General features: G+C 42.0%; 1 protein-coding gene and 2 long non-coding RNA genes across 12 annotated transcripts in view; 2 read left to right on the top strand and 1 right to left on the bottom strand.

The window, feature by feature from the left end:
• LOC308587143 overlaps positions 1 to 6,996 on the bottom strand; it is a 56,689-nt gene extending 49,693 nt beyond the window's left edge. For 2 of the 4 annotated variants that reach the window (XR_014008215.1, XR_014008216.1), the window contains exon 1: positions 4,357 to 5,265. This is a non-coding gene — a long non-coding RNA (uncharacterized lncRNA). Of the gene's footprint in view, positions 1 to 4,356; positions 5,266 to 6,858 lie in introns of those variants that run through there. The other 2 variants (XR_014008213.1, XR_014008214.1) reach the window with 2 other exon arrangements.
• Positions 1 to 16,780, top strand: part of LOC308587179 — a 123,388-nt gene that overhangs the window by 516 nt on the left and 106,092 nt on the right. Inside the window, exon 2 of one of the 2 annotated variants that reach the window (XR_014008268.1) lies at positions 31 to 1,885. This is a non-coding gene — a long non-coding RNA (uncharacterized lncRNA). Of the gene's footprint in view, positions 1 to 30; positions 4,363 to 16,780 lie in introns of those variants that run through there. The other variant, XR_014008269.1, reaches the window with a different exon arrangement.
• NEK7 (NIMA related kinase 7) overlaps positions 7,054 to 16,780 on the top strand; it is an 84,817-nt gene continuing 75,090 nt past the window's right edge. The window contains exon 1 of one of the 6 annotated variants that reach the window (XM_081194512.1): positions 7,054 to 7,245. The gene's annotated coding sequence lies outside the window, so the exon portion shown is untranslated. Of the gene's footprint in view, positions 7,246 to 7,274; positions 7,386 to 16,780 lie in introns of those variants that run through there. The other 5 variants (XM_081194511.1, XM_081194508.1, XM_081194507.1 and 2 more) reach the window with 5 other exon arrangements.

Below are 16,780 nucleotides of genomic sequence, written 5' to 3'. Positions count from 1 at the left end.
AAGGGCCATCGAGTCCAACCCCCTGCCAAGCAGGAAAATGATGACTCATGATCCCTTCCAACTCTACACTTCTGTGGTTCTATGACACAAGGTGGGGCTCATCAGTTCCATTATTGGGCTGTTTTGCTATACTATATTCTATAAATTAGGTTTCTGTATGGAAATATAATTTGGATTTAACCCACTGGAGAAAAGGATTAATGGAGGCATATTATACATAAATATGGCATTGTTAAATGGTTTCTCATATGACTTACCAGCCCAACTGTAAATAAAGCAACATTTACTTCAGAAGCAGCCTTGTTAAGTGAATAAAGTATATAGTTTTGTTTAATGTCATAGGCAAGTACCGTACATGTTGTTGTGGATTTGGGTAAGCTTTCTGCTGCTGTGTTTCCTCATAAAATGCAAATACCTTAGTCAGAGAAACATGCCAGGCCTTGGATAGTTAAGTTGTGACATTTAAAACCTCAGTTCTACCTTTGTTAAAAGCCTCTTTGATATGGAAACATCTTACAGTTCCTGATTTTCTAAGATGGGATTGTATGTTTAAATGGGCACTGTCAGATACAGAAACTGATGCATTTATTTTAAAAAACTAAATTGTAACCATAGAGATAAGTTAAATGTCAATGTACACTGGTTTTGTTCCGTTTCCTTTCAAGCAGGTAATTGTTTGCAACCCAAGGACTGAGACTATCAATCATTGTGCAGTTCAGAACATGACACGATTATCTCGCTTTCAGAAAGATGCAAAAGAGGCATATTTTAAAAGGGTGAAGAAAGTCTGCTATTAAAGTTCACTTTTTGTGTTTGTGATTTTAAATAATAATTGAGAAATGCAGTCAAAGTCTGGGGAAACGGGTCAATTTAACCAATATATAAACTCATCTTAAGTTTTGGGTATTTTTTATTATTATTAAGTGGCAAAAGATTCACCATAAGAATCTTAAAAAGATTCCGTAATGTTAGGCAATTGGAATCATAGCTGCTATAATAAATGTTATGGGAAGAGGTTCATCTATATTTCTATCTGTCATGCAGCTGTTAAAAGCACAGGAGCTATCTCTACCTAGTCTTTTGGCAACCACACTCCAAGGCTATCTTAGACCACTGGGTTACCCTGGAGGTTTTTCTATCATGTAAGATTGTGCTGAACTGATTGTCTTATCTCATGGTGATGATTACTCTTAACCAACCAAATATAATGATTTAATGTGAAAATTCCTGCTGATTGATGATCTTTGACAGATAAATTGTCCTCAGTGAGTAGACGTCCTTACAAATCCCACAATACATAGAAGTTTTAGTGAACACTGTCATTTTCAAAATTCTGCATCTCATTAAATATTGTACTTAGAAGTGTGAACCTTATGTCAAATTTTATAATTTCAAGATCAAGGGCGTATGCAAATCTTTACTAAAGTGTCTTTTTAAAATGTATTTTCTGTGTATCTGGATCTGCATATGAAAGGTAGGAAAAAGTAAGATTCCATATCTATGTCTACTGGTTAATTATAATTTATATGAAAGCGATGATAACATAAAAAACCCAACCACCACCCTTTCAATTTAAACGAAAAAATAAGGCACTCAAAAACTGGCATACACAAAAGCATGGAAATTGTAAGGTAAGACACCCACATTGATTTCCACATCAAGCAGAGGCAAAAGTCAGCAGTGGGCTCAAACTCAGGTGCCTGGCAGCAGGGTCCGATGGAGATACTGCTTGGTCTGAGCCATGCTGCTCTGAAGTGTTACTGACAGAGGAATTTGAAGGCAGTGAGCTGACCTGGTGGCAGGGGATGGGCTACCAGGGGGCAGCTAGTGCATCTCACTGAAGGACACCCAAAATCAGGATCTAGTACTGAGAATATAGGTAAAGGTAAAGGGACCCGACAATTAAGTCCAGTCATGAACGACTCTGGGGTTGCAGCACTCATCTCGCTTTACAGGCCGTGGGAGCCGGCATTTGTCCGCTTCCACAGACAGTTTTTCTGGGTCATGTGGCCAGCATGACTAAGCCACTTCTGGCAAAATCAGAGCAGTGCACAGAAATGCCGTTTACCTTCCCGCTGGAGCAGTACCTATTTATCTACTTGCACTGCGTGCTTTTGAAATGCTAGGTTGGCAGAAGCTGGGACTGAACAACGAGAGCGCACTCCGTTGCGGGGATTCGAACCGCTGACCTTTCAATCGGCAAGCCCAAGCAGCACAGTGGTTTAACCCACATCAAATTCCTATACAATGCAGCATGGACTAGTGGTATGGGGTGCAGAACCCTTTCAATGTTTTTTCCCATGAAACTGATTCTCTTTAGCCATTATTCTCCCAATAGGGTTTAATTCTAGCCATGCAGTCCCATTGCAGAAAATTAATTATGGATAAGTAGATTCAATCTGCCACTCCTTCCCTGCATTTTAGATAATCTCATCCTCTGCTAAGCAGAAATCCTCTGCATTCTAGTACACAGGTTATGCTGCCATAAATGTATACCTTGCTCTTATTTTTTATACTCAAAGACTTGAATGGTCTCTTATCTAGGCATCTTGCAGGACTTACTTAACACAGCAGTAGTAGTAGAATTCCACCATATATGCCTCTAAATTATTTCCTAGCCCACTTCCTAATGGTAATGGCATATCATATTGAAACGTAAGGTGCTATTTGTTATTATCCTAATGCGTTGCCCCTCCAAAACAGAAAGATTCACATTTAAGAACAGGGTCAAGGTTTCACATTGCTAGTCACATCATGGAAGTTACATGGTTAGCCATGTGGAGGGAATATGCACTGACTGCACTGCTCCTCCAGCATGCCTGCCATCTATTCAGCAGAGCAAAACTGGTATTGAGTCCTTAGGGATTAAACTGTTTGCATCCAAGACTTTGAATGTAATGTCATAATAAGTTCTAGCAAGCGCAGGCATTGAGAAACCAAAACAAATTTATGAGGAAATTCCTTTCCCTTAGGTTTCATAAATTTCCACTACTGTCATTATTCCATCACTGTCCAATACAATGGGCACAGAGTTCTAAGTAACTGCCATTATCTGAGAAGAATGCCTTGTTCAAGACCTCATCACTACAAAACTATGACAAATGCATGTCATTGTCAATGCTGCTTCGTTTAAACGATTTGGCCCACTGCAGGTTGAGGGTGATATTGAACTAAGTCCTACTTGGAACAGACCCTTTGAAATCAATTTAATATCACACTGACTTACTTACTAGTTCCAATATTTTCTGTTCCCAGTCCAGAGAAGCATTAGATGCACCTAAGTCCTATTGAAATCAATTAGCTTAGAGGTTTAGGAGCACTAGTTGGCGAACCGATATTCTGGTCGTCTTCCAGTAATTACTGCCTGTAGTTTGTATAGCTACTTCTACTTTTCTTGCTGGTTTACTTAACTGCCCTCCACAAGACCTATATAATTATTGTATTTCCAAAACAATATCTTTTAAATACTGCAGCGGTACCTATTTATCTACTCGTGCTGGTATGCTTTCAAACTGCTAGGTTGTCAGGAGCTAGGACAGAACAAAGGGAACTCACCCCGTTGCATGGTCTTGGAACTGCTGACCTTCTGATTCGCAAGCCCAAAGAGGCTAGGTGGTTTAGACCACAGTGCCACCCGTTCCCCTTGCTACTCAAATATATGAAGGAAAACCCCAAAGAATATTCTTCAAACTTTTTATCTCCCTTCTTTGGTTATTTCCAAATGAAACTAACCGCACAAACCTTAGCATATTTACTTGGAAGTAAATCCTACTGTGTTCAATAGAGCTTACTCCCTTTTCAGTGTTTTTAAGATTGCTGTCCACATTGATGAACCAGTGGTGGCCCATTTTTCATGATTCTTGGTAGCTGATCAGCTGTTGTGGGATCTTTATAAACTGTAGTGGAAGCATGATGAGACTCTACATGTGGGTCTATCATTCTTTGTACCAGTGGCATTCAGATTTTAAAGTACACTTTAATTTTGTGATTTAGTTGAGGAAGAAGCTCTCTAAAATATTGCTGTGGAACCTCATTCTAAAGCCAGAACCATAGTGCTTTTCAACATGTTCAAGTCCATTTATTTTGGCCAACTGTACCCAATTACCTAAATGCTATATTAAACAGAACGTTTGCTGAATTATTGATGATTCTGGTAACTCTAGAGAAGAGAGACCAACTGACTTACTAATTTCCTCAGGGCCTTTGTTAGAAATATCATTGCTTATACTGCATAAATAGCTGATCTAAAAATGAAAGAGGTTGCCGAGGGGGCCAGAAGGGATATTTTCATGAGAGAAAGTGAAGAAATAAACCTCATTTAAATACTGAAAGGTATTCATTCATCTCTCTACAAACTTGCTTAAATAAAATTGCAGTGATGCTTCCCAGATCTGTAAGATGCTTTGTTGTGGCGAATATATTTTTCTTACTGAACTGAAATATTATTATTTTTGCTTGCTAAATTGAAAATGCAGTAGAAACAGTTCTCATTTTCATAGTACTACTTCCTTTTAATTCATTAGCTCCTGTAGTCGGATTTAAGAAAGAGAAATGTGCATTACTTGTCAATGGAATTAATGTTTCATTATGAATTAAAAGTTGGTTGTTGGACAATTTGCTTCTGAGGCCCATTCTTCCATAAGCAAGCTGTGACAAGTTTTCTCCAGATATGGCCTTCAATCACATGCCTTCGACTGGTAAGTTAACTGCTTCATAGATATGCAGAGGTACAATAATCTGTAGTGGTTTGAATGTGGACTAGGACCTGGGAGAACAGGGTTCAAATTCCCACTCAGCTATCTGGGAATTTGACCTGGGCCAGTCATGGCTGCTCAGCTTAACCTGAGTGTTGTTATATGGACAAAATGGGAAGGGAATGAACCATGTATGCCGTCTTGAGCTCTCTGGAGGAAAGCGGGGATATAACAAACAAACAAATAAATAAATAAATGTTACCACCAGGGAGACATGTTTTACAGGTGGGTATGCTTATCCACTGTATACATTTGTACATTCTTGCTTTTGTGTTAACTTGGAAGCTGCATTTCAGCATATTTATTTTGTGTTCATTATGTCACAAGGTCATTTCACACCATATGGTATTGGTATGGTATATACATTGAAAGCATAGGTCCCCAGACGTTGTTGGGACTACAATTCCTATCATCTCTGGCCATTGACCAAAATGACTGAGCCTGATAGTTGTTGTTCAACAACATTTAAGAACCGAAGGCTGAAAAAAATGGTGCAACAGAGTTGAAGGAACTGTATTTGTCTGTTCCATTTTATACATGTGATTGAGACTTTGACTCACTGCCACATACAAAAACCTTAACAGGCATATATTCACTTCATATATTATAGTTGTGTAGTTGCACACTCTCAATCTATTATGACTTCAATCCTATGTATAATTAGACTAATTTAAGCCTAGTGATTTCAATAGGTTTAGACACAAACTTATATATGGACTTATAAAACTATGTGAAGGCAGCTCCACTTTATTATTGAGGGCACAATAACGTAAGACTGGTCTTTCTTGCAGTATGTGAGAGACAGACCTGCTTGTCTAAATATTTGTATACTGTGCTGCATTCAGCTGGCTCTCTGCTGACTGCACTTTTAAAAACCCAGCTGTGCTGCTACAGGAATCACCAGCGGCATAGGCAAAGCAAATGTATCTGCAGTTTAAACTGCTGGGAAGGATGTGCAGAACTAGTCCAATGAAGGGAAACTGTAAAACTGAATACACCCCAGATCTGAAATAAGAGTTGGCTGAACTTTTTCAATCCTTCAACTGCCTGAAACTTGGGTCCCCAGCTGTTGTTGGACTACAACTCCCATGGTCCCTAGCTATCAGGACCTGTGGGAACAACAGATGAGGACCCAAGTTTGAGAAACACTGTAGGGCAAGGTTTCCCAAACTTGGGTCTCCAGCTGTTTTTGCACTACAACTCCCATGATCCCCAAATGCTCATCCTGCTTAGCTAGGGATGGTGGGAATTGTAGTCCAAAAACAGCTGGAGACGCAAGTTTGGGAAACCTTGCTGTAAGGTGCAATCTGCCTCTGAAGCCAGGAAACTGGGGAGACAGAACCCACTGCTGCGGAGATGGGGCATTTGGGGATACAGTGGTACCTCGGGTTAAGTACTTAATTCGTTCCGGAGGTCCGTTCTTAACCTGAAACTGTTCTTAATCTGAAGCACCACTTTAGCTAATGGGGCCTCCTGCTGCTGCCGCGCTGCTGGAGCACGATTTCTGTTCTCACCCTGAAGCAAAGTTCTTAACCCGAGGTACTATTTCTGGGTTAGTGGAGTCTGTAGCCTGAAGCGTATGTAACCTGAAGCATATGTAACCAGAGGTACCACTGTATTTCTAGTCGGGGGGGGGGAAGCATCCTTTGCAAAGTGCACACATTCAAAGAGGGACAATCACGTGTGTATTGACAGGGGTAGGGGTGATGGTTAAGGAGAAGCAAGCTGCCTGCTCTAAATGTCATGATCCAGGGATGCCAACTTGAATAAAATAATGGGGGGGGGGAGCCCTTCCCAGCATAATCGATCATATGACGTGGTGCACGTACACCACTGGAATGGCAACTTTTTTGGGGGGAATACGTTATTGGGGTGGCTCTAGACACTCCCCCTCGGCCCCTAAGAGTCGGTTCCTAGGTCATGAACCGAACCAGTCTATCAGGAGGAGGGAGTCCTTACTGAGGCAGGATGACGCGTGAAGCCCATAACGTGTGTATGTGTGTGCCTGCGACAGAGAAAAGAAACGTCGTGGAGCCGTTTTCCCGCGCTATTTCCCTTCCTTTCTCGCGCCCCCAACTTTTCTGTAAGGCGAAGTCACGGTTACCTTTTTGCCTCCTTTTTCTGGCGGCGGCTAGGACGGGCTCTCCGCGCGTGTGTAGTAATAACCGCGCGCGCGGGGAGCCGGCGACGGCCAGCTAGTCAGCCAGCCAGGCGACGGGCCGGCCGGCGGCTGGGAAGGAGGCAGGGCCGGTAGGCGGTGCGCCCGGCCCCGCCTTCTTGTCCTCGGGGATGCCGGGATGTTTACAGCCTTGACAGCGGCGGCACCAGGAGACGGAAGAGCGAGAGAGCGAGCGAGGAGGAGGAGGGGGGGGAAAAAGAGGGAGGCTGAGGGCTGCGCTCCTTCTCCACACAAAACCCTCACCCTCCCCTCCCACGCGCCTGAGGGAGATTTAAAAAATAACTGAAACCGACGCCTGCCCAGCCTTCTGAGGTAACCGAAAGTACCGAGTGGGGGGGGGTGACGGACGGGCGCGCGCGCGCTTGGTGGGTGGAGGAGGCTGCTGCTACTGCTGAGGGAGAAATGACGCCGCGCGAGGAAACGGCTGAGGAGAAGTTCGCAGGCCCCGCTCGGTAAACGGCCCCCGCTCTCAAAAAGAACCCCATCAACCCTCTTTTCTTTTTCTTTTTGGCCTCGGCGCCCGCGCGCTCGCTCCGCCACAGATACTTCGCCCGGGACCTGCTCGTGAGCGCGGCCCTCCCACCGGGCCATCTCCATTGGCTGCTTCGCACGGCGTCCCCGCCTCTCATTGGTCGCTGTCAGTGCCGTTTCCTTCCTCCCCCCCCCACCGTTTCACGCGCTGGTTGTAAGTAAGACGAGGGTGTGTTGGTGTAGAGATGGGGGGGGGGGAGAGGAAGCGACTGCGCCTGCGCGCTTTGGGGAAAAGAGTTCTCTGGAAAAGAGAAGGCGGTCTTCTTCTGATCTGGCTTCTGTCCCAATGCCCTTCCTTCATAGGGGCTCCCCTCCTTTTTTTTAGGGGGGGAAGTTGTCAGTTGTCAACCATAGTCACCTCCGCACCTCCCCCCACCCCGCTCCGTCTTTGGCCCTTGCATAAGTAAATAGGCGCGTATTGAAACCTTGGTAGAAGGCCATCTGCACTGAAGTTGCATAAGAACTCGCGCCAAAACTATTTTTGCTGGGGGAGGGGGTGGGTTGCGTCTGTTTGCACTATAGTGGCAGGCTGGGGGTTGTTAGCAGCGCCAAGGGATTTGTGGGACAACAGCACACTTCCAAGTGTGGCGTGTGGAGGCGCCCCCACAATGAAGCACCGAGTGAGGTTCAAGACCCATGCTTTCTTCCTCAGGCAACCTAAGGACTTCTGATGCTGGTGGTGATGCTTGTAGTCCAGAAGGCAGGGTTGGGGTGAGGGCCCCGTAGCGTGGTTCGCAAAAGACACCAGCAGTCCTTTCCCTGCTGTCATATCTTTTTCTTTTGTGCAAATTCATATTTATTTATTTTTTGCGTGACTCAAAAGTGCATCGGCATGTTGTTTAGTCGTTTAGTCGTGTCCGACTCTTCGTGACCCCATGGACCAGAGCACGCCAGGCACTCCTGTCTTCCACTGCCTCCCGTAGTTTGGTCAAACTCATGTTGGTAGCTTCGAGAACACTGTCTAACCATCTCGTCCTTTGTCGTCCCCTTCTCCTTGTGCCCTCCATCTTTCCCAACATCAGGATCTTTTCCCGGGAGTCTTCTCTTCTCATGAGGTGGCCAAAGTATTGGAGCCTCAGCTTCAGGATCTGTCCTTCCAGTGAGCACTCGGGGCTGATTTCATTAAGAATGGATAGGTTTGATGTAGTCCATGAGGACTCTCAAGAGTCTCCTCCAGCACCATAATTCAAAAGCATCAATTCTTCGGCGATCAACCTTCTTTATGGTCCAGCTCTCACTTCCATACATCACTACTGGGAAAACCACGGCTTTAACTATACGGACCTTTGTTGGCAAGGCGATGGCTCTGCTTTTAAAGATGCATAAGGAAGCAATTTCTCCCTTCTGCCTCCCAGGTAGCCCTGTAATCCAAATTGGGGTGCGCTGACTTACGGGCTTGTACTTCGTTATACACTGGATGTAGACTGGGATAGCTCAGCTGGTAGAGCATGGGATTCTTAATCTCAGGATTGTGGGTTCGAGCCCCATGTTGTGCAAAACATTCTTGCGTTGAGGGGGTTGGACTAGATGACCCTAGTGGTACCTTCCAATTCTACAGTTCTTTGATTATAATATCTCCACCCTTCCCCTCAGTTTCCCAGCTGGGCTTGAGGGTATAAGTATTGGTGCTGGCATTGTGCCGTTGCTAAATGTCTGTGGTAGTATTTAAAACCCTTTTAATCATAGAATCATAGAATTGGAATAGACCACAAGGGCCATCGAGTCCAACCCCCTGCCAAGCAGGAAACACCATCAGAGCACTCCTGACATATGGTTGTCAAGCCTCTGCTTAAAGACCTCCAAAGAAGGAGACTCCACCACACTCCTTGGCAGCAAATTCCACTGTCAAACAGCTCTTACTGTCAGGAAGTTCTTCCTAATGTTTAGGTGGAATCTTCTTTCTTGTAGTTTGGATCCATTGCTCCGTGTCCGCTTCTCTGGAGCAGCAGAAAACAACCTTTCTCCCTCCTCTATATGACATCCTTTTATATATTTGAACATGGCTATCATATCACCCCTTAACCTCCTCTTCTCCAGCCTAAACATGCCCAGCTCCCTTAGCCGTTCCTCATAAGGCATCGTTTCCAGGCCTTTGACCATTTTGGTTGCCCTCCTCTGGACACGTTCCAGTTTGTCAGTGTCCTTCTTGAACTGTGGTGCCCAGAACTGGACACAGTACTCCAGGTGAGGTCTGACCAGAGCAGAATACAGTGCACTATTACTTCCCTTGATGTAGATGCTATACTCCTATTGATGCAGCCCAGAATTGCATTGGCTTTTTTAGCTGCCGCGTCACACTGTTGGCTCATGTCAAGTTTGTGGTCAACCAAGACTCCTAGATCCTTTTCACATGTACTGCTCTGTATAAGTATTGGTGCTGGCATTGTGCCTTTGCTAATGTAAACCTCCAGCAATGTTACGCTGGTTAGCAGTTACACTGTAGCAAGAGACTTTACTGATCTTACAGTTTAGCCCTAACTGCCTGTTCTGAAGTAAGCCCAGTTGAATTCAGTGGGGTTATACTTCCAGTTAAGTGAGGTTAGGATTACAACATTCAGTAAGCTTAGACTATGTTGTAAAGTACAGCCTTAAATATACCCATCCTGTGTTGTTTGTGCACGTATAAAGCAGTGAATTACTTATCTGGAGGAAAATCATACTTCTCATCTTCCTGTTTGCAAGTTATTGCTATGTTTCAGTTACTGATAAAGAACTGAATTTGCCCTATTACTGGATGCATAGCTTCCAGCTCTATATCTCGTTGCACAAAACACCAGTTTTCTTGTTTTGGCATCAGTTGAATAACTTTGCCATTTATAAACAAGGTATTGACGTTCTGAAATGTCGAGGAGCCAGAGCTGCATAAGATGCTGAAAATTATACAGACCTGTGGTATTTAAATACAGATGTGCCTGTTTCCCCAATACCAAAGGAAACAAAGAAGTACCGTATTTTTCGCTCTATAACACACACCCGACCATAACACGCACGTAGTTTTTAGAGGAGGAAAATCCGTAGGCATGCCACCCGTAGGCATTCCCTCCATAACACGCACAAACATTTCCCCTTACTTTTTCGGAGGAAAAAAGTGAGTGTTATGGTGCAAAAAATACGGTAATTCCAAGTATTTTCTACAGTCTTTTGTGGCAGTAGCTTTCTGCCAGTATAAGGCAAAAGCCCTCTGAGATGCGTGCTTATAAAGTAGATTGCCTGTTGCTTAGTACGGAAGGGTGAGTCATCTCTGAGATGCTTCCATGGAAGTCAAGTACACATGATGAAGTTCTTTCATGACCTTGGTACCTCGGTTCAAGATCTCATGGAAATGACTTGTTAATTGTGTTTACTCTAGTTTATTTAGAGTAGCTTTTTCATCATGTATATTGTAACTCACCAAAGCTGTAAACAGTCCATCAATCACGTTTTCAGTCTCAGGTGGCTTGTTGAACTGCTGGTGGTTACAGACAGCGAATTGGCTGCAGTCAATTTTAGCGCATAACAAACATGATGTAAATTAATGGAAAGTTGAAGACAGGAAATTGTGACACTATAAGTGGTTGTGTAGGCAGACCCTTAAATTCATTTTAAGCAAGCATCTTTGCTTCTTTAAACAAGATCATCTTTGGTGGCTGAACACTCTTGATTGTGCAGGATACTAAAGGGCCTGGACTCCGCAGCATTTTAAGAAAGATGGTTGTCTGTTAACTTCACTAACAGTTGAGGTACAAGGTGAGATTTCTTACACCTCTTTCCTCACCATTCCCTTTCTTTCCATTCCCTTACTACCACTTTTAAAGGTAGTGTATTTAAAAACAATTGGCTCTTACTTTCTTCATTTTTTTGGATTCTGTTCCTGGTGAATAGATGTTCCAGTGACAGCACATCTCTCATTTTCTGGTGAGAGATGAGCCTTCCAGAAGTTCCCATTTAGCTGAAGAAGGCAGAGAGGAAAACCAGAAATATCAACAATGTGTTATGATGTAAGTGTGGGAACTCAGGAATAAAAAAAACAAAAACTAAGGATTTATAACTGGTACTAAAAAAACTTACAGCTTGAAGCTATGCTACTACTAAGCTCAGTGAGGCTAACGCTTGAGTAAATTGCATAGGATTGTAATCTTGCACTCAGTGGGGTTTTTATGTAAGCATACACAGAGTTGAATTGTTCACTAGGTAAATACTGAAAAGTAATTAATAGTTTATTTAATTTACTACAAATTGTGTTCAACTATGTTTTATTTACCAGGACGTGGGTGGCGCGGGTGGTTAAACCACAGAGCCTAGGACTTGCTGATCAGAAGGTTGGCAGTTCGAATCCCCGCGACGGGTTGAGCTCCTGTTGCTCAACCCCTGCTCCTGCCAGCCTAGCAGTTCAAAAGCATGTCAAAGTGCAAGTAGATAAATAGGTACCGCTTCGGCGGGAAGGTAAACAACGTTTCTGTGCGCTACTCTGGTTCGCCAGAAGTGGCTTAATCATGCTGGCCACATGACCCAGAAGCTGTACGCCAGCTCCCTTGGCCAATAAAGTGAGATGAGCGCCGCAACCCCAGAGTCGGTCATGACTGGACCTAATGGTCAGAGGTCCTTTTACCCTTTACTTTATGTTTTATTTAAGGTGGACCCATTGAAATTAATAGATCAAACTTATGCATGTTCATTAATTTCAGTATAACTTGGCTGACTACCACCCAAAGATATTTAGGATCATTGTACAACAATATTAGAGGCCTGTGTTCCAGCAGAGATGTTATAACAAAACAGAATTGGATTTTACCTAATCTCTCTTCAGTCCAATCCTATGCAGAGTTAGCCATGCCTAAGGCTGCAATCCTGTGCACACTTACCTAGGGGCAAGTCTCATTGAATACAGTGGAGCTTAGTTCTCAGTAGACATGATTAGGATTGCCACTCTTTTAAATCAAGAGGTTTTGGCACACCTAATTCTGCATTGGGTTACAGCCTTAATTGTACCAGGGATACAGATTGTGCCATATTGGATGCAATCATGTGTGCATTCTTATAGATGTTATCTTCAATTATAGCTTGGTTTATTTGAATTTACAACCAAAAAGGGGAAAACCTTTCAAAGTAACAGAATAATGGAACACTAAAAATTGCCGTGTAGTCCTAAGGGTTTCTCCAATATCCTTAAAATGTTAAATTCCTTATAATGATTTATGTGTTGCCAGCTTTCTTTGTGTGACAATAGTGCTGTTTTTCATCCAATTATAAAATTCTTATACCACAGACTTTTTTTTGACATGATAAATATATTTCATTGTGTCTCTCTTTCAAAGAAACAAAGGAAAACATTGAAGCCCAAGTCCATTAATCATCTTTAATCAACCCATCATTTATTGCCTTTTCAGAAATGAAAAGTATTTTCCTCACTATGATGATAATACTATGTTGAGTCTCTAGTTGTCTTAGTGTGAATAGTGGAACATCGACTATGAATGCGACACTTACTTCATTTATTTGGTACTAATGGGAATTAGGTTTCCAGTGAACAAGTGTATTTGATAATTTTCAGGATGCCTTAAGGTCTTTGAAATTTTGGAACTCTTAGAATTGGTAGCCTTTTGTTTATAGTCGTAACATTATCACAGTGCCTATATTAATAGTATCTTACCAGTGCTCCAAGACACTTTAGATTGATTGCCATTTAGATGCTGAAGATTTAAATTATTTTCCCCAGTCTTCCAAGCCTCCCTCCCACCCCCAGGTTTCTTGTATGTTCCAGTTGGATGCTCCAGAAAGTTTTGATGCATGGCAGGAGTACTGTTCAGTGTTCTTTTAGTTCAGCTAATGAGTTTCCTACCTACTGCTACTTGTGTTGTTTCTTTTCCACCCCAAGGTCATTTATTCTCCATAATATCTGTACTGTTGGTGAGGAAATGAATAGGTTTTCTTTGCATTAAACTTTCTATTACATTATAACCCTCAGTAACTAAAGCAGACTGAAAGTTTTATTTCCTGTAGAAGTTAGAAAATAAACAATAGCTGAAGGACCCTAATGTTTACTGTTTGTATTAGCACATAAGATGTTGGGGAACAAATAGATTTAAATAGGCTGGGCAACTTGTGACCCTGCCCTCAGACCTGAACACGGCACACTACTCGTGCATTGCGGACTGCCAGATGCCTGCCAGCCCCCTATTTTGTAGTCTCAGACAGACAGCAAAAATGGGTTTATCAAGCCCCTGGTGGGGCACCACATATGGCAGGTGGGTAGCATTTAGCTTTGTTGCCACATTGTTTGTGCCTGAATGAAAAAGTCTCTAGGGCTGCAGAGTCTGAAATACACTCAAATATAAAATACTGCTGTGTACTCATTTGAAACGGCTGACTGCTAAATCAACAGTAAGTTAGATTTTAGAAGACTGGAAGGTATATGACATAGTCCTAACCATAAAATGCAACAGTTCTAGAGGTGGAATAAATAGACTTCACTAATGTAATGCAGTTTTGGCATTTCTGTTCCTGTTTTAACTACAGTGGCGCCTCGCAAGACGAAATTAATTCGTTCCGCGAGTTTTGTCGTCTTGCAATTTTTTCCGTCTTGCGAAGCACGGTGTCGGGAAAGTTTTGGAAAAGCTTCAAAAATCACCAAAGTCTTTAAAAACCTCAAAAAGGCTACCACACCGCGTTCTATGAGTTGCTCCTCGAAGTCAAGTCGCAACTGTATTAACGGTGTTAAGAAAAAGGAAACAAACTTGCAAGATGTTTCCGTCTTGCGAAGCAAGCCCATAGGGAAAATCGTCTTGCGAAGCAGCTCAAAAAACAAAAAACCCTTTCGTCTAGCGAGTTTTTTGTCTTGCGAAGCATTGGTCTTGCGACGTACCACTGTACAGATATTATCCCACCCACCCTCTGCTGTCTTCCTTTTTTTTTTAGCAACTGGGAAATAAGAGTTCAGTACCTTGCAGCAGTCCTTTTGGATTACTTTTTTACTTGAAGCCAATATGTTTTAGGGTAGAGACTAATTTTTTGCTAAGTATTCCTGTAATGCTGAATTTACAAGCACACTTTCACCATAGGAAGGTTACTTGACAGAGACAAGTTTCTCAGAGACTGAAACTTGAAGGTATGAATATGAACTAGTTGTGTAATTTCTGTTTCTATAGGCATATATACTATTGATTAAAACCCCTTTAGCTTAAGCCAGGAGATAAGGGGCTTCCAAATTCACTTGTGCAACAAAAGGCATGGAAATTGTGTTAAGCTGCCTGTCTTAACTTCTATGTTTCATAATCAGTAAAGACATTCTACAGTCTTGTGTTTGTTGACAACTTGGCTTTTATACACCGAAACTTTCCATTTGTCCCCGTCCCCCCCGTCCCCCCAGTCCCAGACCTCTTTCTCTGTAGATTGGGGCCAACTAAGAAGATGAATTCAATGCTATGTTGCTAATGTATAAAAAGGCACATGCCCTTAAATAATAAACATTTAAGTCTGACAGTTTAAGAACTAAGATGGACCCTCTACAGTGTGCTTTCATTTGGATTATAGAGAACAGCATATATCACAAGACTAGGGGTAGACAGGCAGTGGGGCAGCTCTTCACCTCATATACTTCTTTAAGTTATATTAACAGTGTGGTTTAACAAAAGTAAAACAAGTAAAATGGGTTGGGTCCAACGTTAGTTATCCTTAAAGAAGACTCACTGAATTCAATGGGCATGGCTAACAAGTCTATAAATTTCAGTGCATCTACTGTACCCAACTAAGTTCTGCTTAGTATAAATACAAAAATAACAATAAGCCAAATGCTGCAAAATCCTAGAAGTAGATTATAACTGCAGGAATAAAACTGTATATATGCTTGTATAAGTTTTAAAAAATTGTTGAGATGGTGTTTACATTAATTCATTTTTTCCAGTCTTGCCACTAATGTAAAATGCAACTGTGTTCTGCACAAGGAAGTCTTGACCCACAATGATGTAAGAGTAAATAAATGATTGTTTTGAGTTATGGCTTAGAAACTAAATTGAAATCTGCAATAAACCACCTCACTTTTGGAGCCTTAAATTTAGCATAGCCAAAGGTGTTTTTTAAAATAAATTACTTTGACATCTATTTTTTTTAGAGTGTTATAATAATCTAATTAAAAGAAGTATCACATTGTGGTTGCATGAAAGAGCAGATCCTGCTATATGTCAGCTTCACATATTACTAATATCCTAAATTCCTGGTTAGCCATTAATTTCTTTTGTCTGAAGCCATATATTGAATTGTACAAAATCTGAAAGACTGGTTAACCAGGGTCCTGGTTTAGACTGAACAACATGCTAAGCCAAACCTTGGCTTAATTTAGCATGGCATGGCAGTAAATAGGACTGAGGAGTAGAAAAGTGGCTACAAACTCTTCTCTGGGAGCCTGCACATTTGTGTGGTCTCACTAAACCATAGTTTGGCTTACTGTGTTGTGTGAACTGACTTATAGAATTTTATGTTAGCGCAATATTGGAGGAGGAAACTGATGGCCAGTAAGATGTTCAGTCTAATCTCCTGTCAGTAGGGAAGAGAGAGAAGGAATTAATCACTTGGGTGCTGGAAGAATAGGATCACATAGTTCTAAAAGGCACAAGTGAGTCAAGGCACATAATGCAGAACATTTCAAACCTTTTATTATTATTTATTGTAACCTGTTAATTGTTTTTATAAAAATAAATTAAAGTGACTTATAGTAAATAAATACACACACACATTAAAATAAGCATAAAACAATACAAAGAAAAATCCAAAAGGCAACCCTATTTGTAAAAGACGAAATTCAGACAGCTCATGCACTGAATGAGACCACAGGTAATTAAAAGCCAAAGGCCTGCAAAAAAGGAACATTTTTGCACGGCAAAATATGTAGTGATGGTGCCAGGTAAGCCTCCCTGGGATGAACATCCCACAAGTGAGGAGCCACCACTGAAAAAACTACTTGGGTTGCTACTTTCCAGATCTCCTGTAGAGGAGGCGCATGGAGAAGTGTCTCAGATGACAATTGCAGGGGTCTGGGTCAATTCATGCGGTGAGAGCGGCAGTCCTTGAGGTATTGGGGTCCTGAGCCACCTAAGGCTTTATAGGTATAAAGCAATGCTTTGAATTGGGCCTGGAAACTATTAGCCAATGCAGTTGGAACATGTGCTACAGATTTTCTTGTTGATTTTGAAAACTGAGGACATACATTAAAATTGGTAAATGAAACTACAGTAGTACCTCGGGTTTCGTACTTAATTTGTTCCGGAGGTCCATTCTTAACCCGAAACTGTTCTTTTTTTAAAAAAAAAAATATTATTGGATTTTCACAAATTATAAAGACACA

This window comes from Podarcis bocagei, assembly GCF_964188305.1.
Source record: "Podarcis bocagei genome assembly, chromosome: 5".
NCBI lineage: Eukaryota > Metazoa > Chordata > Lepidosauria > Squamata > Lacertidae > Podarcis > Podarcis bocagei.
This window is presented reverse-complemented; position numbering and strand designations above follow the sequence as displayed.